This window comes from Pristiophorus japonicus, chromosome 1 (assembly GCF_044704955.1).
Source record: "Pristiophorus japonicus isolate sPriJap1 chromosome 1, sPriJap1.hap1, whole genome shotgun sequence".
Lineage (NCBI taxonomy): Eukaryota > Metazoa > Chordata > Chondrichthyes > Pristiophoridae > Pristiophorus > Pristiophorus japonicus.
The window spans coordinates 2,883,760-2,906,690 of NC_091977.1; the positions used below are offsets into that span (position 1 = coordinate 2,883,760).

At 48.6% G+C, this 22,931-nt stretch overlaps 2 non-coding genes across 2 annotated transcripts; one reads left to right on the top strand and one right to left on the bottom strand.

Moving 5' to 3' along the window:
• The first annotated feature begins 4,677 nt into the window (after window positions 1-4,677).
• LOC139278574 (U1 spliceosomal RNA) lies at window positions 4,678-4,840 on the top strand. The gene has a single exon (XR_011596307.1). It is a non-coding gene; the product is annotated as a U1 spliceosomal RNA (small nuclear RNA).
• Window positions 4,841-8,839: 3,999 nt separating this feature from the next.
• Window positions 8,840-9,001, bottom strand: LOC139278588 (U1 spliceosomal RNA). Its single transcript, XR_011596311.1, has one exon. It is a non-coding gene; the product is annotated as a U1 spliceosomal RNA (small nuclear RNA).
• Between the last annotated feature and the right edge of the window lie 13,930 nt (window positions 9,002-22,931).

Genomic DNA, 22,931 nt, shown 5'->3' on the forward strand with positions numbered 1-22,931 from the left:
AGCTTAACCATATACACCCGGTTACCCTCCTTATCCGTGACGTTGACCAGGAGCCACTTGGGCCCTTGACCATGGTTAAGTACATACTCTGGGTCATTTACAGATATGTCGCGTGACACTGCAGCGTGGTCGTGATACCACTGCTGGCGTTGACGTCGGGTTTCAACATGATCGTTAAGATTAGGATGGACGAGAGAGAGCCTGGTTTTGAGACCTCTCTTCATCAATAGTTCTGCAGGCGGGAACCTGATGAGTGTGTGTGGCCTTGTCCTGTAACTGAGCAGTATGCGTGACAGGCGTGTCTGCAAGGAACCGTGAGTTACGTGTTTCAGGCTCTGCTTGATGGTTTGAACTACCCGCTCCGCTTGACCATTGGACGCGGGTTTGAACGGTGCTGACCTCACGAGTTTTATGCCATTGCATTTCATGAACTCTTGAAACTCCAGGCTCGTGAAACACGGGCCGTTGTCGCTGACAATGATGTCTGGCAGACCATGTGTGGCAAACATGGCTCTCAGCTTCTCAATGGTGGCAGTGGAAGTGCTGGATGATATGATCACACATTCCATCCATTTGGAGTATGCATCCACCACCACAAAAAACATTTTACCGAGGAAGGGGCCCACAAAGTCGATGTGGATTCTACACCACGGTTTGGATGGCCATGACCACAGACTGAGCAGAGCTTCCTTTGGGGCATTGCTTAACTGCATGCAGGTGCTGCACTGATGCACGCGTGACTCTAAGTCCGAGTCAATGCCAAACATGGGACCTGGCGATGGTCTTCATCATGACAATACCGGGATGCGTACTATGTAACTCCCGTACAAATCTCGCCCTGTCTTTCTTGGGCATTACAACACGATTACCCCACAGTAAACAGTCGGGCTGGATGGAAAGCTCATCTTTGCGATGGCTGTACGGTTTGGTTTCATCACCCATTTCCTTGGGGATGGTCGACCAGTCCCCATTAAGAACACAACGTTTTACAACCGATAGGGTCAGATCCTGCTTGGTCCAGGTCTTAACTTGTTGAGCAGTGACAGGCGACCCTTCTCTCTCAAAGGCATCCATGACCATGAGTCGCTCTGCGGGCATTGGCATTTCCACCTCTGGTGTGGGGAATGGTAACCGGCTCAATGCATCAGTGCAGTTGTTGGTGCCTGGTCTATGGCGAATGGCATAATCATAGGCAGATAATGTCAGCACCCACCTCTGGATGGAGGACAATGCGTTGGTATTGAAACCTTTGTGTTCAGAGAACAACGATATAAGCGGCTTGCGATCGGTTTCCAGCTCGAAGCGAAACCCAAACAGGTACTGGTGCATTATTTTTACCCCATAAACACATGCTAAACAAAACATAGAAAATAGGTGCAGGAGTAGGCCATTCAGCCCTTCGAGCCTGCACCACCATTCAATAAAATCATGGCTGATCATTCCCTCAGTACCCCTTCCTGCTTTCTCTCCATACCCCTTGATCCCTTTAGCCATAAGGGCCATATCTAACTCCCTCTTGAATATATCCAATGAACTGGCATCAACAACTCTCTGCGGCAGGAAATTTCACAGGTTAACTACTCTCTGAGTGAAGAAGTTTCTCCTCATCTCGTTCCTAAATGGCTTACCCCTTATCCTTAGACTGTGACCCCTGGTTCTGGACTTCCCCAACATCGGGAACATTCTTCCTGCATCTAACCTATCCAGTCCCATCAGAATTTTATATGTTTCTATGAGATCCCCTCTCATTCTTCTAAACTCCAGTGAATACATGCCCAGTCGATCCAGTCTCTCCTCATATGTCAGTCCCGCCATCCCGGGAATCAGTCTGGTGAACCTTCGCTGCACTCCCTCAAGAATGTCCTTCCTCAGATTAGGAGACCAAAACTGAACACAGTATTCCAGGTGAGGCCTCACTAAGGCCCTGTACAACTGCAGTAAGACCTCCCTGCTCCTATACTCAAATCCCCTATCTATGAAGGCCAACATGCCATTTACTTTCTTCACTGCCTGCTGTACCTGCAAGCCAATTTTCAATGACTGATGTCCCATGACACCCAGGTCTCGTTGCACCTCCCCTTTTACTAATCTGCCGCCATTCAGATAATATTCTGCCTTCGTGTTTTTGCCACCAACTTGGATAACCTCACAATTATTCACATTATACTGCATCTGCCATGCATCCTGCAGCCTCTTAGCATCCTCCTCACAGCTCACACCACCACCCAGCTTAGTGTCATCTGCAAACTTGGAGATATTACATTCAATTCCTTCGTCTAAATCAGCAATATACATTGTAAATAGCTGGGGTCCCAGCACTGAAACTTGCGGTACCCCACGAGTCACTGCCTGCCATTCTGAAGGGGGAGAGGGAGGAAATCAAAAACTGGCGGCCCATCTCGCTGCTCAATGTTAACGACAAGATCCTGTCAAAGGTCATCGCCAACAGGGTCAAGTCTGCTCTGGAGCTGGTGATCCACCCGGACCAGACCTGAGCTGTCACCGGCAGGAAGATCTCTGATAGCCTCTCGCTACTCAGGGATACGATCGCCTACGTGTGGGACAGGAGGGTGGACACCTGTTCAATCAGCTTGGACCAGGAGAAGGCCTTTGACAGGATATCGCACACGTACCTGCTCTCCAAGATGGGCTTTGGGGAGGGTATCCACAATTGGATCCAACTGCCCTACACAGACATCAGTAGCACAGTTCTAATCAACGGGTGGGAAACTGAAAGCTTTCCGATCAGGTCTGGAGTCAGGCAAGCCTGTCCCCTCTCCTCTGTCTTGTTTGTGTGCTGTATCGAGCCCTTTACCGGGTCCATCAGGAAGGATGCGGGCATTAGAGGGGTGATGATCCCAGGCAGCGGAGGTGCTCAGGTCAAGACCTCCCTGTACATGGACGACATCGCCATCTTTTGCTCTGATCCGCAGTCGGTCTGCGGATTGCTCACAATCTGCGACCAGTTTGAACTGGCCTCGGGGGCAAAGGTTAATCACAGCAAGAGCCAGGCCCTGTTCTTTGGGAGCTGGGCCGACCGATCCTTTATTCCCTTCACCGTTAAGCCAGATTTCCTGAAGGTGTTGGGAATATGGTTCGGAGCGGACGGGGCGTGCGCCAAAAACTGGGAAGAGCGTATCACCAAAGTGAAACAATAACTGGGATGGTGGAAGCTGCACTCCCTCTCCATCGCAGGAAAGAACCTGGTCATCAGGAGTGAGGTGCTCTCGGTGTTGTACGTGGCACAGGTCTGGCCTATCTCACGCTCCTGTGCTGCGGCAGTCACCCGGGCCGTCTTCCACTTTGTCTGGAGATCCAAAATAGACCGTGTCCGCAGACACACGATGTACAAATCTCTGGACAGTGGAGGAAAGGATGTTCCGAACGTGGCCCTTATCCTGATGGCCACCTTTGTGTGCGGCTGCATCAAGCTGTGCACAGACTCCCGGTACACAAACACCAAGTGTCACTACGTGCTGAGGGTCTACCTGTCCCCGGTGTTGCGAAGGATGGGTCTGGCCACGCTGCTGCGAAACGCCCCCACAAGTTGGACCATGTCTGTCCACCTGTCCTTCGTGGGAAAGTTTTTCAAGAAAAACACCTTTGACCACAAGGCCATAAAGCAGTGGTCAGCACGCAAGGTCCTGGACACCCTACAGAAGAAGGAGATGATGGATCCTGTCGGGTGGTTCCCCGAGCAGACTGTCGAACTCGTCTGGCAGAACGTCTCATCGCCAGAACTTTCACACAAGCACCAAGATGTGGCTTGGTTGGTGGTGAGGAGGGCCCTACCCGTCAGATCCTTCATACACAGCCGGGGTTTCAGAGACACGGCACTCTGCCCCAGAGTTGGCTGTGGTGCAGACGAGACTGTCATCCATCTCCTTCGGGATTGCCCCTTTGCAAGGCAGGTCTGGATGGAGATGTAGTGGTTGCTGTCGAGGTTCATCCCAAGCAGCTCCGTAACACAGGACTCTGTGCTCTACGGGCTGTTCCCAGGGACACACACCGAGACAGACATCATCTGCTGCTGGAGGGCCATCAACTCAGTGAAAGACGCACTTTGGTCTTCCCGAAACTTGCTGGTCTTCCAGAGCAAGGAGATGTCCACGTCTGCGTGTTGCAGACTGGCACAATCCAAGATCCAGGAGTACGTGCTGAGGGACACACTAACAATTGGTGCAGTCGCCGCAAAGGCACGGTGGGGAAGGGCCACAGTTTAAAGTCCTTCCACCACGGTAAACCCAGGGGCTGGAATCAGTATAAAACTCCCCTCGGCCTGTACTTGTAAACTTGTTGTATACATAGAGCACCATGATCTGAAAACACCTGTGTAGTGTCATGTATAATGAAAGTTCTGCACTGTTTAGTAACTTGTAAAGAAATATAAATGTATTCTCATCCGTTCTGTGTGCTGCTTTCATCTGCACAGTGCTACCTGTAACATGATTGGTCATCGGTATTGAAATGTATCCCGAAATGTAATGTAAACCTGTCCTTACCTGCTCCATGTAATACCCTTATTTGCTCAGTACTACATGTAACGTGATTTACGGATTGTACTAAACTGTACCTTGAAATGAAATGTACGCTAGTGCATTGTATGGAATTGCTGTCAGCATCCATCGAATTGTATGGAATTGCTGACCACAAGGTATTTTACAATGTATTGTGAATATTTTTATATGAATAAAGTATATTTGTGAAACAATAAACAAGCTCCCAGGATGAGGCTAGCCCATTGCACTTGGGGTGTGCTGGAGCCTGCGATGTCCCCAAATGTGGGATACTCGACTGTAACATTTGTGGTAGTGTGGGACTGTGTCTGCACTCTCCCCTGGCTTTACAATTCAAAGTTAGATTTCAGCAAAGTGCCTCTCTTCTACACTTTCTTTATCCTCTGCTCTCGCTCCCTATTTTGTCTTTATCTGTGACAATAGAAACTGCTTTCTTCACACGCACGTCACCAACAGTTACTTTATCTGCACCAAGAGTTGTCGTGCATTTGCAAGACATTTTTCCCGCCCTTAATGGCTCCAGAGTAATTACTCATCGACACACTTCCTTACTTTCAAGGTCAATATGCAACCCAAGGCTGCAACTTCTGCCTCACTGCAATATTTGTTCAAACACTCTCTCAATACATCCTGCAAAGTTTTGCTACAAATCAGCTCACACAGTGAGACTTCCCAAGGGATTTCCCAGGACTGTGACATTCACCTCCTGTGCTGGAACCATTTCACCAGTTTCCCGTAGCTCATCTCACTCCACCTTCTTTGCTTTAAGTGGAGTTTCACGTTTTTGCACAGCCCCTATTGGTGGGCCTGCTTTCAGCTGCCTCGGCCCTAAACACTGGAATTCCCTCCCCAAACCTCGCCTCCTTTAACACGCTCCTCGAAACCTCGCTCTTTGACCAAACTTTAGGTCACATGTCCTAATATCTCCTTATGTGGCTCGTGTCAAATTTTGTTTGATAACATTCCTGTGAAGTGCCTTGGAATGTTTTACTACGTTAAAGGCGCTATATAAATTATAAATTGATAAGTAAATAAGGATTAACTTTTTCCAGTGTCACAAGGGTCATTAACCAGGGGACAGAGATTGGAGAAAATTTGCCAAAGAACCAGAGGCAACAGAAGGATGTTCCCCCGCCGGCCTGAAGCGACTTCAGGTAAAACAACATTAGGCAGCAAATTGTTGTGAGCTGTCTGAAAACATGGTGGAAGCACATTGAATAGTAATGTTGAAAAGTTAATTTGGATAATACTTGAAGGATAAATAATGTCAGGGCTTTGGGGAAAGAAGAGAGGAGTGGGATGAATTGGATAGCCCTTTGAAAGGGCCGTCAGAGATAGGATGGGCCGAATGGCCTCGTCTTGTGCTGTGTCGTATAAGATTGAAAATGTTGTGGAAAAAGAAAGAGGTGCATTTATATAGCGCCTTTGACAACCGCAAAGCAGTTTACAGCCATCAAAGTACTTACACACCAGCGAGTTCACACTGGGGAGAGACCGTTCACCTGCTCTGAGTGTGGGAAGGGATTCACTCAGTCATCCAACCTGCTGAGACACCAGCGAGTTCACAAGTGACTGCAGGGTATGGATTCTGCTGTTATTCACATCCTACTGAATTGTCTTCATTCTGTTAGTTACTGTTTGTTTCTGCTGATGTTAATAACCCTTCAACTAGGCTGGAGTTTAATATTTTGATATTTCAAATAACAGTGTGTTCATATTTGATGTCTCCAAGATAAGAGGAGACTAATTGATGTCCTGTTTCTGACTGTTCCATTTGTGATTGGGGTGGAGGAGCAGTGAGAGATCGGGGCCCAGGAGAGGGAGGGTTCGGGGTCCGGGAGAGGCAAGGGTTCAGGGCCCAGGAGAGGGAGGGTTCGAGGCCCAGGAGAGGCGAGGGTTCGAGGCCCAGGAGAGGCGAGGGTTCAGGGCCCAGGAGAGGCGAGGGTTCGGGGCCCAGGAGAGGCGAGGGTTCAGGGCCCAGGAGAGGCGAGGGTTCAGGGCCCAGGAGAGGCGAGGGTTCAGGGCCCAGGAGAGGCGAGGGTTCAGGACCCAGGAGAGGCGAGGGTTCGGGGCCCAGGAGAGGCGAGGGTTCGGGGCCCAGGAGAGGCGAGGGTTCAGGGCCCAGGAGAGTCGAGGGTTCAGGGCCCAGGAGAGGCGAGGGTTCGGGGCCCAGGAGAGGCGAGGGTTCAGGGCCCGGGAGAGGCGTGGGTTCAGGGCCCAGGAGAGGGAGGGTTCGGGGCCCAGGAGAGGCGAGGGTTCGAGGCCCAGGAGAGGCGAGGGTTCAGGGCCCAGGAGAGGCGAGGGTTCGGGGCCCAGGAGAGGCGAGGGTTCGGGGCCCAGGAGAGGCGAGGGTTCAGGGCCTAGGAGAGACGAGGGTTCGAGGCCCAGGAGAGGCGAGGGTTCAGGGCCCGGGAGAGGCGAGGGTTCAGGGCCCAGGAGAGGCGAGGGTTCGGGGCCCAGGAGAGGCGAGGGTTCAGGGCCCAGGAGAGACGAGGGTTTAGGGCTCGGGAGAGGCGAGGGTTCAGGGCCCAGGAGAGGCGAGGGTTCGGGGCCCAGGAGAGGCGAGGGTTCAGGGCCCAGGAGAGGGAGGGTTCGAGGCCCAGGAGAGGCGAGGGTTCGGGGCCCAGGAGAGGGAGGGTTCGAGGCCCAGGAGAGGCGAGGGTTCGGGGCCCAGGAGAGGCGAGGGTTCGAGGCCCAGGAGAGGCGAGGGTTCGGGGCCCAGGAGAGGCGAGGGTTCGAGGCCCAGGAGAGGTGAGGGTTCGGGGCCCAGGAGAGGGAGGGTTCAGGGGCAGCACAGGCCAGCCCACACTGCGATCTATGGATACTAGGAGCATGCGTGCGCTCTAGGTCTGTGCAGCAGAGCAGGTCTCCAGTCGCCTTGGTTAACCCTTGTCACTGGATCAAGACCTCGCTCTGTCAAGCCCGTGTGGTGGCTGGTGTGCAACGGCCACCTCACGTTAAAAGAATCCACGCACAGGCATCTTCCACCCTTCAGGTTGTAGTTCGAGACCTAGATTGTCAGGTCCCTCATTGAAACACCTGTGAACTCATCTATTTTTGGTGTGGAACCAGGTCATCCTCCATATGAGGGACTGCCTGATACTAATACTTATGAGGTAAAGTGCAGAGTTGGCATGTTGCTCTGAAAATGTTGTTGGATGTGGTGTGAGTTGTCTGAGGAAAAGAGTGTTTGAAGACCAGGCCCTCCAATAGAGGGAACTACAAAACCGGCCTTCCTCAGAAACACACAACACCATCCTGCACCAAGCTCATGGTCTACAGGGCTGCAGTGATACCCGCCCTCCTGTATGGCTCAGAGTCATGGACCATGTACAGTAGACATCTCAAGTCGCTGGAGAAATACCACCAACGATGTCTCCGCAAGATCCTACAAATCCCCTGGGAGGACAGACGCACCAACATCAGCGTCCTCAACCAGGCCAACATCCCCAGCATTGAAGCACTGACCACACTCGACCAGCTCCGCTGGGCAGGCCACATAGTTCACATGCCAGACACGAGACTCCCAAAGCAAGCGCTCTACTCAGAACTCCTTCACGGCAAATGAGCCCCAGGTGGGCAGAGGAAACGTTACAAGGACACCCTCAAAGCCTCCCTGATAAAGTGCAACATCCCCACTGACACCTGGGAGTCCCTGGCCAAAGACCGCCCTCAGTGGAGGAAGTACATCCGAGTCTCATCGCTGAGAGCATGCAGAAATCAAGCACAGACAGTGCAAGGAGCGTGCAGCAAACCAGTCCCACCCACCCCTTCCCTCAACGACTATCTGTCCCACCTGTGACAGAGTTTGTGGCTCTCGTATTGGACTGTTCAGTCACCGAAGAACTCACTTCAGGAGTGGAAGCAAGTCCTCCTCGATTCCGAGGGACTGCCTATGACTGACTGAGTTGCAAGTGTGAAAAATTGTTGATTTTTTGTGTAAAATGTGGCATTTGATAGTTGTAGAGATGAATCTAAATGTGAGCGTGGAGATGAACTGAATGTGAATGTTGGTATGACTTATGGGGCCATTTGAATAGACTGACTGGTGAGTTGTTTTAAAGGTGGTGCAGGTGATCGACATTGGTGTGCTGAGTGAGGTTGGAAGTGATGTTAGTGAGGAAAGAAGTGATGGTGGACCAGGGGGACTGTGGAAGGAAAAGGTGCAGGATGGTGTTGTGTGTTTCTGAGGAAGGCCGGTTTTGTAGTTCCCTCTATTGGAAATAAAATAGAGCTGGAATTGAAACAGACCGTGAGATTGATCAACAAAATGTTGAATTTGCCAATAGATGCATTTGAAATTCTGATTTTGATTGTAAAGCCAGGGGAGAGCGAACGCAGTCCCCCACTACCACAAATTCTGCAGTCGAGTATCCCACATTTGGGGACATCGCAGGAGTCACCACACCCCAAGTGCAATGGGAGAGATAGCCTCAGCCTGGGAGCACCTTTTTGTTACATTTCAAAATATACTTGATTGATATAAAAATGTGCACAATACATTGGGGGCAGTTCAGTACATTTGGATGTGGTCAGCAATTCCATACAATACATTTGGATGCTGACGGCAGTTCCGTTCAATACATTTGCTTGCTTTACATTTCGAGGTACATTTCAGTACAATCCAGGATACATTGTAATACAGTCATCAAATTACTTTACTAGTGACACTATACGGTACATGGAATGGGTGAGGGTACAGTTACATTTCTTTGCAACATACATTACTAAACAGAACTTGCATTATACATGGCACTACACAGGTGTTTTCAGATCATGGTGCTCTATGTATACAACAAGTTTACAAGTACAGCCCGAGGGGGGTCTGATTCCATCCCCTGGGTTTACCGTGGTGGAAGGACTTTAAACTGTGGCCCTTCCCCATCGTGCCTTTGCGGCGACTGCACCAATTGTTAGTGTGACCCTCAGCACGTACTCCTGGATCTTGGATTGTGCCAGTCTGCAACACGCAGACGTGGACATCTCCTTGCTCTGGAAGACCAGCAAGTTTCGGGAAGACCAAAGTGCGTCTTTCACTGAGTTGATGGCCCTCCAGCAGCTGATGATGTCTGTCTCGGTGTGTGTCCCTGGGAACAGCCCGTAGAGCACAGAGTCCTGTGTTATGGAGCTGCTTGGGATGAACCTCGACAGCAACCATTGCATCTCCTTCCAGACTTGACTACACAAACGCACTCCTGGCTGGCTTCCCACATTCTACACCACGTAAACTTGAGGTCATCCAAAACTCGGCAGCCCATGTCCTAACTCGTACCAAGTCTCGATCACCCATCACCCCCTGTGCTCGCTGCCCCGTGTCCTAACTCGTACCAAGTCCCGATCACCCATCATTCCCTGTGCTCGCTGCCCCGTGTCCTAACTCACACCAAATCTCGATCACCCATCACCCCCTGTGCTCACTGCCCCGTGTCCTAACTTGCACCCAGTCCCGATCACCCATCACCCACTGTGCTCACTGCCCCGTGTCCTAACTCGCACCAAGTCTCGATCACCCATCACCCACTGTGCTCGCTGCCCCGTGTCCTAACTCACACCCAGTCCCGATCACCCATCACCCGCTGTGCTCACTGCCCCGTGTCCTAACTCACACCCAGTCCCGATCACCCATCACCCGCTGTGCTCGCTGCCCCGTGTCCTAACTCGCACCAAGTCTCGATCACCCATCACCCACTGTGCTCGCTGCCCCGTGTCCTAACTCACACCCAGTCCCGATCACCCATCACCCACTGTGCTCACTGCCCCGTGTCCTAACTCGCACCCAGTCCCGATCACCCATCACCCACTGTGCTCGCTGACCCCGTGTCCTAATTCACACCCAGTCCCGATCACCCATCACCCGCTGTGCTCGCTGCCCCGTGTCCTAACTCGTACCAAGTCCCGATCACCCATCACTCCCTGTGCTCGCTGCCCCGTGTCCTAACTCGCACCAAGTCTCGATCACCCATCACCCACTGTGCTCACTGCCCCGTGTCCTAACTCACACCAAGTCCCACTCACCCATCACCCCCTGTGCTCACTGCCCCGTGTCCTAACTCACACCCAGTCCCGATCACCCATCACCCACTGTGCTCGCTGACCCCGTGTCCTAACTCACACCAAGTCCCGATCACCCATCACCCCCTGTGCCCCGTGTCCTAACTCGCACCCAGTCCCACTCACCCATCACCCCCTGTGCTCACAGCCCCGTGTCCTAACTCGCACCAAGTCCCGATCACCCATCACCCACTGTGCCCCGTGTCCTAACTCACACCCAGTCCCACTCACCCATCACCCCCTGTGCTCACTGCCCCGTGTCCTAACTCACACCCAGTCCCACTCACCCATCACTCCCTGTGCTCACTGCCCCGTGTCATAACTCACACCCAGTCCCACTCACCCATCACCCCTTGTGCTCACTGCCCCGTGTCCTAACTCGCACCAAGTCTCGATCACCCATCACCTGCTGTGCTCACTGCCCCGTGTCCTAACTCACACCCAGTCCCGATCACCCATCACCCACTGTGCTCACTGCCCCGTGTCCTAACTCGCACCAAGTCCCGATCACCCATCACCCACTGTGCCCCGTGTCCTAACTCACACCCAGTCCCACTCACCCATCACCCCCTGTGCTCACTGCCCCGTGTCCTAACTCACACCCAGTCCCACTCACCCATCACTCCCTGTGCTCACTGCCCCGTGTCATAACTCACACCCAGTCCCACTCACCCATCACCCCTTGTGCTCACTGCCCCGTGTCCTAACTCGCACCAAGTCTCGATCACCCATCACCCCCTGTGCTCACTGCCCCGTGTCCTAACTCGCACTCAGTCCCACTCACCCATCACCCCTTGTGCTCACTGCCCCGTGTCCTAACTCACACCCAGTCTCGATCACCCATCACCCCCTGTGCTCGCTGCCCCGTGTCCTAATTCACACCCAGTCCCGATCACCCATCACCCCCTGTGCTCACTGCCCCGTGTCCTAACTCGCACCCAGTCCCGATCACCCATCACTCCCTGTGCTCGCTGCCCCGTCTCCTAACTCACACCAAGTCCCGATCACCCATCACCCACTGTGCTCACTGCCCTGTGTCCTAACTCGCACCCAGTCCCGATCACCCATCACCCCTTGTGCTCACTGCCCCGTGTCCTAACTCGCACCAAGTCCCGATCACCCATCACCCCTTGTGCTCACTGCCCCGTGTCCTAACTCACACCAAGTCCCACTCACCCATCACCCCCTGTGCTCACTGCCCCGTGTCCTAACTCACACCCAGTCCCGATCACCCATCACCCACTGTGCTCGCTGACCCGTGTCCTAACTCGCACCAAGTCTCGATCACCCATCACCCCCTGTGCTCACTGCCCCGTGTCCTAACTCACACCCAGTCCCGATCACCCATCACACACTGTGCTCACTGCCCCGTGTCCTAACTTGCACCAAGTCCCGATCACCCATCACTCCCTGTGCTCACTGCCCCGTGTCCTAACTCGCACCAAGTCCCACTCACCCATCACTCCCTGTGCTCGCTGACCCGTGTCCTAACTCGCACCAAGTCCCACTCACCCATCACTCCCTGTGCTCGCTGACCCGTGTCCTAACTCGCACCAAGTCCCACTCACCCATCACTCCCTGTGCTCGCTGACCCGTGTCCTAACTCGCACCAAGTCCCACTCACCCATCACTCCCTGTGCTCGCTGACCCGTGTCCTAACTCGCACCAAGTCCCACTCACCCATCACTCCCTGTGCTCGCTGACCTACATTGGCTCCCAGTGAAGCAACACCTTGTGTGGAAGAAAGTAACCAGCCGCTTTCACAGTATAAGAAGGGGTTAAATTCCTTTCTGTAAATTGAGTTTGCTTCTTTGCTGAGACAGCAGAATCCAGCAAAGCCAGAAAATACTTAATGTTCCTTAAATTACAGAAAAGAACAGATAACATGAAGGCTGTACATCTGGTATTTGTATATGATAAGATACCCCCATGGCCTGGAGGCAGACAGATTTCTCAACTATGCAGGAACTGATAAGAGGGGCTTTTCATGATGATCTTGCTGACCCTCAGAAGAAATGATAAATGTCCCCGAATAGATAAAGTCATGCTTTTCGAACTGACCTTTGTGCCCTGTTTAGAATTAGTAATGTTTATGAATAATGAGGTTATCAATTGTATGAGATAAAATTCCTTTGTTTCTGTATAAAGATAGAATGAGTTTTCTGTAGAATTCAGAGTATTGCCTTGGTAACGACCAAGCAGCTCTCCGAGATATCTCGCGTGTAAAATAAAGAATCTCTTGAAGCAAGACTCTGAAATCTCCGCTTGAGTTAATTTAACTTAGAAATTTCCTCGACAGTTTCTGGCGTAGTCGGCAGGATCTCTGATAACGAGATCCAAAACGAACAAAAGTAAGATTGGCTTAAAAGAAAAAGAGGAATTTTAAAAAAGGACTTTCCTAGCTAAAGGGGGAAAAGTGCCTAGGCTGTCCTAGAAAAAGGGGACAAGCCGCCAAGATCCCTGAAGGGTGAGGCATTAGGGTAGCTACCATAAGAAGCTAGAATAACAAGAAAGCTAAAGGAGACCCGAGCCGAGCCGAAAAGAGAGCACCGGTGAGCGCTTTGTAAAGTACTGTGTATATATATTTTTGTAGGTGTGTCTTAAATTCTAATTTCAGGAAAACACCGCGAGACACTGAACCCGGAAAGAATTGGAAACAGCTCTAGTCGAGCAGGATGCTTGCATCCAGCTCCTAGAAAAGGAAAGAAAAACGACCTTCCAAACAAAGGAATGAGTATACAGCGTAAAACTGAGAAAAGGATTCGTAAGGTAGTAAAGCAACGAGAGAAGGTAGGAGATCCAATTGTGCCACCCGGCTCGCCGGCGGACACAATAATTAAAGAAACAGGAGATGACCGATAAGCGGTAACATTTAGTAGCGATTTATACGGTTGGTCTGATGGGGACTGGCCATATGGAGGAAGTTTTAAATTGTCTTTAATCGAAGAATGGAGGAAAATAACTAAGGAAGGGGGAGGAGACCCTACTTGGGACAAAGATTATATGGATAAATGTTTTATTAAATGGCTAGAGGTTGCAAAAAGACATCAGCCTCCGAAAGTAAAAATATCAGAGAATAAATCAGGAGAGAAAGAAAAGGGGGAAACTGAAAAACCTCCCTCTTATAGCCCTCCAAACCTCCCTATCCCCTCAGCACCAACCGTGGGACTCTATCCTCGCATAGAACCCCCCAAAGCGAAATAGCTGGCAGGAAATTTTAGAAATGGTTATTGCCCATAGAGATCAAGCCCAGGGAGAACTAGCTGTCTTCCCGGCCCCACCACCTAATGGAAGAGCTGATGAAGGAAACCCGGGGGTATTAGGAGCAGGGGCTGAAGCAGCAGAGGCAGAAGCAGCAGAGGGAGGGGGAGCCAATCTGAGAGCTGGTATGGTCCTAAGGTCACAAACAACCCCAGCTCAGGCAGAAGCCGACTCTACCCTCCTCCTCCAAAATCCCCGAGTAATGATAGGAACCACAGCGGTTTTAAAACCCTGGTCTCCGGGAGAGGCCAGAGATATGATCTCTGCCGCCCCTAACCCGGTAAAGAAACCGATTGCATTTCACAACTGGCTTGAGCAGACGTGTACAATTTACAATCCGCTACCCGGGGATATTAAATTATTATTACAAGCAGCCTATGGATCCTCCTGGCAGGGAGTAAAAGACATGTTCTCTATCCTGCCCGGGGAGGGAGGGGATTGGAGAGCAGATAATGACTTGTTAAATGAGGGAAATGAATCTTTAACGCTCTGGCTACAAAATAGAGGACGGAACGCAATTCTGCAAGGGGCTAAAAAACATGGGGATATATGGGAAGTCACCCGCTGTCTGCAGAAAGCGGAAGAGTCAATGATAGATTTCGCAGCCAGGTGGAAAAATAGCTGGGAGGAGCATGCAGGAATACCCTTGGAAACAAATGAACCTTTAGCAGTACAAACTCTGCTGAATTGTATGTTACCACAGCATGCCAAAACCTACAAGATTAAAGTTTTGGATTGGCAAGGAAAAACCTGGAAAGAGACAGTCACTGTCTTGGCTAACATGGATAGGGAGGGATTATTCACCTACGTAAGTAAAACCAAAGTAACAGGACAATACTATCAGCAGAGAGGCAGAGGACAGACGCAGAATCGAGGAGGGTTTGGGGGTAGAGGAAGAGGAAGAGGACAGTGGTCCCAGCGAGATCGCTCTCAAGACGAGTGTAGAAATTGCGGAAGGAAAGGGCATTGGGCTCGAGATTGCAGATGTCCGCCCAAACAGTCTGGAGGGTCACAAGGGAATTTTTCCGAACCTCCACCTCCACTGGCCCCTCAATTTTCCTTTTCTAATCCCAATCCGTATCAGTCAGCATAGGGATGCCCCAGAGGCGTAATGGTACAGGCAGCAACTCTCCGCTTTTCAACAGACATAGAAGAAAATCCCTTGGCAATACTAAAAGTAGGAAACACTTATGTGAAGTTTCTGGTGGATACCGGCGCTACTATGTCTTCTGTACCGCCCTCTGTGGGATTACCCGTAAGCAACACCACTGTTTTAAGCATGGGTGTGGCCGGCGTCCCCTTGAAAGATTTTTTATCCGAACCTACTAAATTGACAATTGAAGGACAACAAGTTAATGACGAGACCCTGATAGTCTCTAAGACAACGCCTCTCCCTCTATTAGGAAGACAGACTTTGTGCAAACTAGGAGCCACAATATATTGCACAAAGGAAGGGATGTTTATGGAGATCCCTCCAAATAACATTCATCAGTTCTTTAATGGGATAGAAAGAGAGAAAGAGGAAAAGAATGAAGAAAGTGCTGCCCTTTATAGTTGGCAACTGAGTGGCAACTTCTACTCCCCCCTGATAAAAGAGGCAGTGGAAAACTTAAAGATTAAAATTGACCCTAATATTAAAGAGTTATTGTATATCATCTTAACAAGCTTTGAGGCAGTTCAGCTTCACTGTACAGCCTGGTATACTCGACACAGGGCTGAAGACTATCAGCGCTTTGTGCAACCGTTCTTAAATAAAAACGAAGTAATAGAAGCTACTCCCCACATTTATTTCGGATCTGAAGGGTTGGGGGTGGCCGTGGAGCTAACACCGTTACAACAAAAACGATTTAAAGAAGAGAACTCGACACCCCATCTGACCTTGGCTGTAAAACCACCAGCAAAACTCAGAGATATGGGCAAGATGATCTTAAAGATAGAAGAGAAAAAACAGCAACCAGGCTATCAACCTTGGGCAATTATAGAACTGCAGAATATTCGGGTAGAATTTATCACCCGTGCCCGGGGAATTCTTCAATGGAAGAGAAAAAGACATGACTCCACGTTTAAAAAACAGCAACCCCCCGGACAAACAAGCCCTAACATACCAATGGCATTGAATCAGGTATCCCCTGAACTCTGGGCAAAACATAAAAACCATGTTGGACAAGTATATTCTGCAGTACCCCATAGGGTACAATTATTAAAAAATGCTGTGCTACCAAGCATAAGGCAGTACAGACTGCCACCAGAGGCGGAAGAAGGGATAGAGCCAGTCATTTTAGCACTATTAGAACAAGGCGTCCTGGAGAAGACACAAAGCCCGTGTAACACGCCGATACTGCCTATACCAAAGATTAATAGGCCAAATGAGTGGAGATTTGTACAAGATCTAAGAGCTATAAATAAGATAGTAGTCCCTATCACCCCTGTGGTACCGGACACCAACATCATACTATCTGCTATCCCACCCACAGCTACTGTCTTTACTGTAGTAGATCTATGTTCCGCCTTTTTCTCCATTCCATTAAAACGAGAAAGTCAGTATTTGTTCGCATTTACGTACAAGAAACAACAGTACACATGGACTAGGCTGCCCCAGGGGTACACTGAAAGTCCCGCAGTATATGCAGCAGCCGTAAAAAGAGACCTCGAAGACTGCTCGCTATCGGACCAATCTGTACTATTGCAATACGTGGACGATCTGCTTGTGGCGTCCAGCCACGGGTACGGATGCATGCAAGACTCTCTGAAACTATTACAGCACCTATGTGAAAGAGGGCATCGAGTATCCTTACAAAAGCTACAATTTTGCCAGGTCCAAGTGCAGTACTTAGGTTTTCGCATATCCCATGGCCAGAGGCAATTGGGACCTGAAAGAATTCAGACTATTCAAAGCACCCCTAAACCGAAGACAAAGAAGGATATCTTATCCTTTCTAGGAATGGTGGGGTACTGTAGACAATGGATCCCCGACTATCGAGAATGGGATGCGGTCTTACGATCAGCTGCCCTAAAAGAGGCCCCACCCAAAGTAGAATGGACCCCTGAAAGGGAAGAAGCGTTTAAACAGTTAAAGACAGCTATCACTAACGCCCCGGCACTGGGACTACCGAACTATTCGAAACCATTTCAGATGTATGTCAACGAGAAAGAAGGATTTGCAACAGCGGTACTAACCCAGGAACATGGTGGGGGAAATAGACCAGTTGCTTATTACTCAGTAATGCTCCCTCCAGTAGTAAGGGGAATGCCCGCCTGCTTGCGTGCTATAGCCGCTACTGCGGTTATGGTGGAAAAATCAGTACCGATTGTTTTGGACTATCCGTGCACTGTTATAACAGCGCACGCGGTGCTTTTGTTGTTAAACTCCGCAGCCACTCAGCACTTCACAGCATCCCGGAGAACAGGATATGAAGTGCTGCTGTTGTCGCATCCTAACTACACCTTTCGATGTGCACCGGTAGTGAACCCTGCGGTTTTTGTTCCCACCAGTCTCACCAGAGAAATAGAGGACCCAGATCAACACGACTGTCTGCTAACCATGGAAATAGCCACCTTACCCAGACCAGATTTGCTTACAGAGCCAATGGACAATCCCGATCTTATTCTCTATACAGATGGGTCATCACATAGACCGTCAGACAATTTGCTATTGTCCGGCTATGCTATTGTAAACCAGCATGAAACCATTGAAGCATTTGCCCTGCCTCCCGGAACCTCGGCACAGGCTGCTGAATTGTTTGCCCTAACTAGAGCTTGTATATTGGCCAGAAATCAAACCGCTAATATTTATACCGATTCTAGATATGCATTCGGTGTGGTTCATGATTTTGGACAACTGTGGAAAAACAGAGGCTTCATCACCTCTGGCGGAAAACACATCAAGCATTCACAGTTGGTACTAAACCTGTTAGATGCCATTCAGTTGCCAAGCAAGGTGGCTGTTGTTAAATGTGCAGCTCACACAACCGGTGAGGATGAAGTGTCAATAGGAAATAGGAGGGCTGATGAAGCAGCCAGACAGGCCGCTTTAGCACAGGCATACTGCCTTCAAGCAGTTTCAGTCTCCCCTCCACAAACACTAAGCACCCAACAACTTAAAACAGCACAACAACAAGTTACCGTGCAGGAAAGAAAAACATGGGAGAATCAAGGTTGTTTTTTAAAAAATGATATATGGTCTCATCCTGATGGGCGAACTGTATGTCCTAGATCCTTATTTTTGCCCCTGTCTCGCCTAGCGCATGGTCAGGCTCACATGGGCAAAGGAGGGATGATACATGCTATCAATGCGCAGTGGTATGCACCAGGAATAACAGTAGTAATTGAAAAAATTGCTAGAACCTGCCAAATTTGCCAACAAAACAATAGAGGTAAAACACCTGCAGAATATGACTATCTACCCCAACCAAACGTGCCTTTTGAAAATTTGCAAATTGATTTTGTCCACATGCCTCCAGTATTAGGTTTCAAGTATCTATTAGTCATAGTAGATATGTTTACAAGATGGGTAGAGGCATATGCAACGAGGAAGGATGATGCCCGAACGGTAGTGAAGATTCTATTTAAAGAAATAGTGCCAAGATATGGGATACCTATGGGAATTAACAGTGATAGAGGAACACACTTTACAGGGAAAATAGTACAGAATCTAGCCGAAGCGTTAGGTTTCCAGTGGAAATTGCACATACCGTATCAACCTCAGTCCTCAGGAATGGTGGAAAGAGTAAATGGAGTAATAAAATCCACCCTTACCAAAGTATGTCAAGAAACAGAACTAAAATGGCCAGATGCCCTTCCATTGGTACTATATACTATAAGAAACCAGAAAAACCGAAATACTGGTTTGACACCCCATGAAGCCTTATTAGGAAGGCCAATGCCTACGGGTGTAAAACCACCACTGGGAGCGGAAAAGGTAGCATTAATTTGGAATGATGAGAAGTCGCTAAAATATGCTCGGGCCATGTGTGAAATAGCAAGAAGCCTGCATGAATGAATAAAGCAGACCCAAGTACCCCCGTCAGAAGGAAATATGCACCCTTTTAAGCCAGGAGAGCAAGTATTAGTAAAAACTCTAAACAAAGAATCTTTTTCTCCTAGGTGGAAAGGACCATATCAAATAATCCTCACGACAAGAACCGCCCTGAAACTGGAAAAACATCCAAACTGGGTACACGCCACCCGATGTAAATACTACTTTCCAGACGAAACGCAGAAAGAAGAAGAAATACAGAGCTAGGACGGGCGGCGGTGCCCCACGCCAGAGACGGCAGTATACCCCGCAAAAGAACTGTACTCATCTCCCCTTTTTATAAAACCAGACTGAACTAAGAGTGCGACACCCAGAAGTACAGAGCTAAATGTCAGAACTTGCCTGTATACCAATTTGGGCCTTTATTTTTTTTTTTTTGGATCACTGTTACCATTGTGCTAGTAAGCTATTATTTTAACGAATACTAAATGGAGGAACCTATATCAAACAGTGGACGCACAATAAAAATAAGCATTCCCCCCGGGATCCGGGCCATTTAAAACGGGTATTGACCACCTGCATCTCGGTAGTAAGATCCCCAGGTATAGTAAATCTAACAATACAAATCATGTATCCACCAAGGGAAAAGGATGGCTGCAACACGACAAGTGTTGGAGTCACACTGGACCGATCCCCGAGAAGGAAGCAGGATGTGTTGGGAACTGTATTGGGTGGAGTAGGAGCAGGGATGGGAGCGTTAAACTCAATGGATAAAGAGACCTTACAAAATAAAATCCAGGTCGTCGGAGGACTAGTCGGGAAAAGTATAGAATTAAGAAATGTTTGGGATGAAGGGCTACAGCAACTGCAGGTATCCGACTACATAACAGATAAAATAGAAAAGGAAATAGAGAACCTAATGAAGGAACAAAAGGGGGTGAATTGGTACACCAATTGCATGTTTAAAGAGACAATCAGACAGTTATTGAGAGCCGAGTTAGAAAGGAAAATACTATCTTTCCACGCTGAGACCTGGGAAAGATTACTGGGAATCAAACAGAGAAATAAATTTCCTGATCTAGCCCTTAAACCTCAAGAAAAATATACTAGATGTGATGTAGAAGGATGTAATATTACTATGGAAATAATAAGTATGACTAAGAAGGAAATTTGGTGTCAGTACCAAGTAATACCCCAACTGTTTGGACAGAACTTCTGGTACCCAAAATTTAAAGGGGACTGGGTCGATGAAAGGAATCTAACACATCACGATAGGGGATGTGTTAAATGGCCATTCGGGGTGGTATGTCCTTACCGAACCGCCATACACGAACCATGCTCCCTACAACACCCAACAGGAATATGCAAGTGGGAACTAAAACAAGCCAATGACACAGAGGTCTCAGAAATAGGACAAAACGAAGTTTGCTTAACAGGAAATAAACCCGTCTATTTGGACGGAATTTTATATATGCCTCCTATTAATACTTGTGTGAGAGAAGTCTACACTCTATATGACCCAGAAGAAAAAAGAACTTATACTTTTGGACAGTGGAAAAATGTAGAGAATTATTTAACCGTGCACAGAATTGAACCATTACCCCCTACAATTAATTTGACACGACTGCATAATTTAATACAAAATGACAAACAAATTGAAGAGGCATTGTCAAAACGGGGCCGAGACATCCACCAGTTTGAGATAGAAATGAGTTTCAAAAAGGGACAGTTAGTACGAATAGCAAATACAGTCACCTCAATAACAGCACATCACTGGTGGGATATATTCCTAGGCTGGTCCCCCAAGGCAACAGCCGTATTAAAGCTTGCAATACATCCTATAGTAGTATTAGGTGTGATCATGCTACTTCTACTACTAGTCGTTTGTGGAATGGGGCTGAAAGTAAAATCTCTATTAGGTCAAGTAATGAACCTAGTAGATAGAATGGAACAGAAAAATATGATCGGGAAGGGAAGGTTAAACCGAATAGAAGGACAGTTAGATGACTATAATGAAAAAGAATGCTTAGAGATGAGACCTTACCCCGAGGGATATGAGCCTCCCTTTTTAGTTGAGAAAGAAAATATGTTGATCAATTAAAAAAGATCAACAAGGAGGGAGTTGTGGAAGAAAGTAACCAGCCGCTTTCACAGTATAAGAAGGGGTTAAATTCCTTTCTGTAAATTGAGTTTGCTTCTTTGCTGAGACAGCAGAATCCAGCAAAGCCAGAAAATACTTAATGTTCCTTAAATTACAGAAAAGAACAGATAACATGAAGGCTGTACATCTGGTATTTGTATATGATAAGATACCCCCATGGCCTGGAGGCAGACAGATTTCTCAACTATGCAGGAACTGATAAGAGGGGCTTTTCATGATGATCTTGCTGACCCTCAGAAGAAATGATAAATGTCCCCGAATAGATAAAGTCATGCTTTTCGAACTGACCTTTGTGCCCTGTTTAGAATTAGTAATGTTTATGAATAATGAGGTTATCAATTGTATGAGATAAAATTCCTTTGTTTCTGTATAAAGATAGAATGAGTTTTCTGTAGAATTCAGAGTATTGCCTTGGTAACGACCAAGCAGCTCTCCGAGATATCTCGCGTGTAAAATAAAGAATCTCTTGAAGCAAGACTCTGAAATCTCCGCTTGAGTTAATTTAACTTAGAAATTTCCTCGACACCTTGATATCAAAATTCTCATCCTTGTTTACAAATCCCTCCATGGCCCTCGCCCCTGCTTATCTCTGTAATCTCCTTCAGCCCCACAACACCCCCGAGGTGTCTGTGCTCCTCAAATTCTGCCCTCTTGAGCATCCCTGACTATAATTGCTCACCCATCGGTGGCCGTGCCTTCTGTTGCCTCGGCCCCAAGCTCTGGAACTCCCTCCCTAAACCTCTCCACCTCTCTTTCCTCCTTTAAGACGCTCCTTTAAACCGCTCTCTTTAACCAAGCTTTTGACCATCTGCCGTTATTTCTCCTTTTGTGGCTCGGTGTCCAATCTATCTGTTTTGTCTATAACACTGCTGTGAAGCACCTTGGGATGTTTAACTACGTTAAAGGCACTATATAAATTAAAGTTGTTGTTAGACAGCCCCTCGCAGTCGAGGATGACTACCTTCCACACTAACATGAGTTCGAAGCTGGCTGTTGAGTCCAATGTGGATCTACAGACTCTGTCCCAGGTGGAGCAGGTGGTGGTTCCGACAAAGAGACTCAAAGTGTTCGGCACATTCCCCAATGCTGCTTCTCCACTCTGAGTGGGCCGAGGGCCAGGGATTCCCAACAGTCGGTGCGGATGGTACATTTTTTCAAGGAGGCTTTGGGGATGTCCTTGAAGCATTTTCTCTGCCCTCCTGGGACTTGCTTGCTGTGTTGGAGCTCAGAGTAGAGGGCCTTTTTTGGGAGTCTTGTATGGGACATTTTACTACGTTAAAGGTGCAATATAAATACAGTTGTTGTTGAGTAAATGTGGAAAAACTGATTTCAGTGGCAGAAGGGTTGGTAACCCAAGGACACAGATTGAAGAACATTGGGAAAAGACCCAGAGGTGACAGAATGAAAACATGTTTTGCAGCAAATTGTTCTGACCTGGAATGCACATCCTGAAAGGTCGGAGAAAGCAAATACAATAGTGACATTGAAGAGGGAATTTGGATAATACTTGAAGGAAATGAAATGGCAAGTCTTTGGGGAAAAACAGAGGAACATAAGAACATAAGAACATAAGAATTAGGAACAGGAGTAGGCCATCTAGCCCCTCGAGCCTGCTCCGCCATTCAACAAGATCATGGCTGATCTGGCCGTGGACGCAGATCCACTGACCCGCCCGCTCCCCATAACCCTTAATTCCCTTATTGGTTAAAAATCTATCTATCTGTGACTTGAATACATTCAATGAGCTAGCCTCAACTGCTTCCTTGGGCAGAGAATTCCACAGATTCACAACCCTCTGGGAGAAGAAATTCCTTCTCAACTCGGTTTTAAATTGGCTCCCCCGTATTTTGAGGCTGTGCCCCCTAGTTCTAGTCTCCCCGACCAGTGGAAACAACCTCTCTGCCTTTATCTTGTCTATCTCTTTCATTATTTTAAATGTTTCTATAAGATCACCCTCTCATCCTTC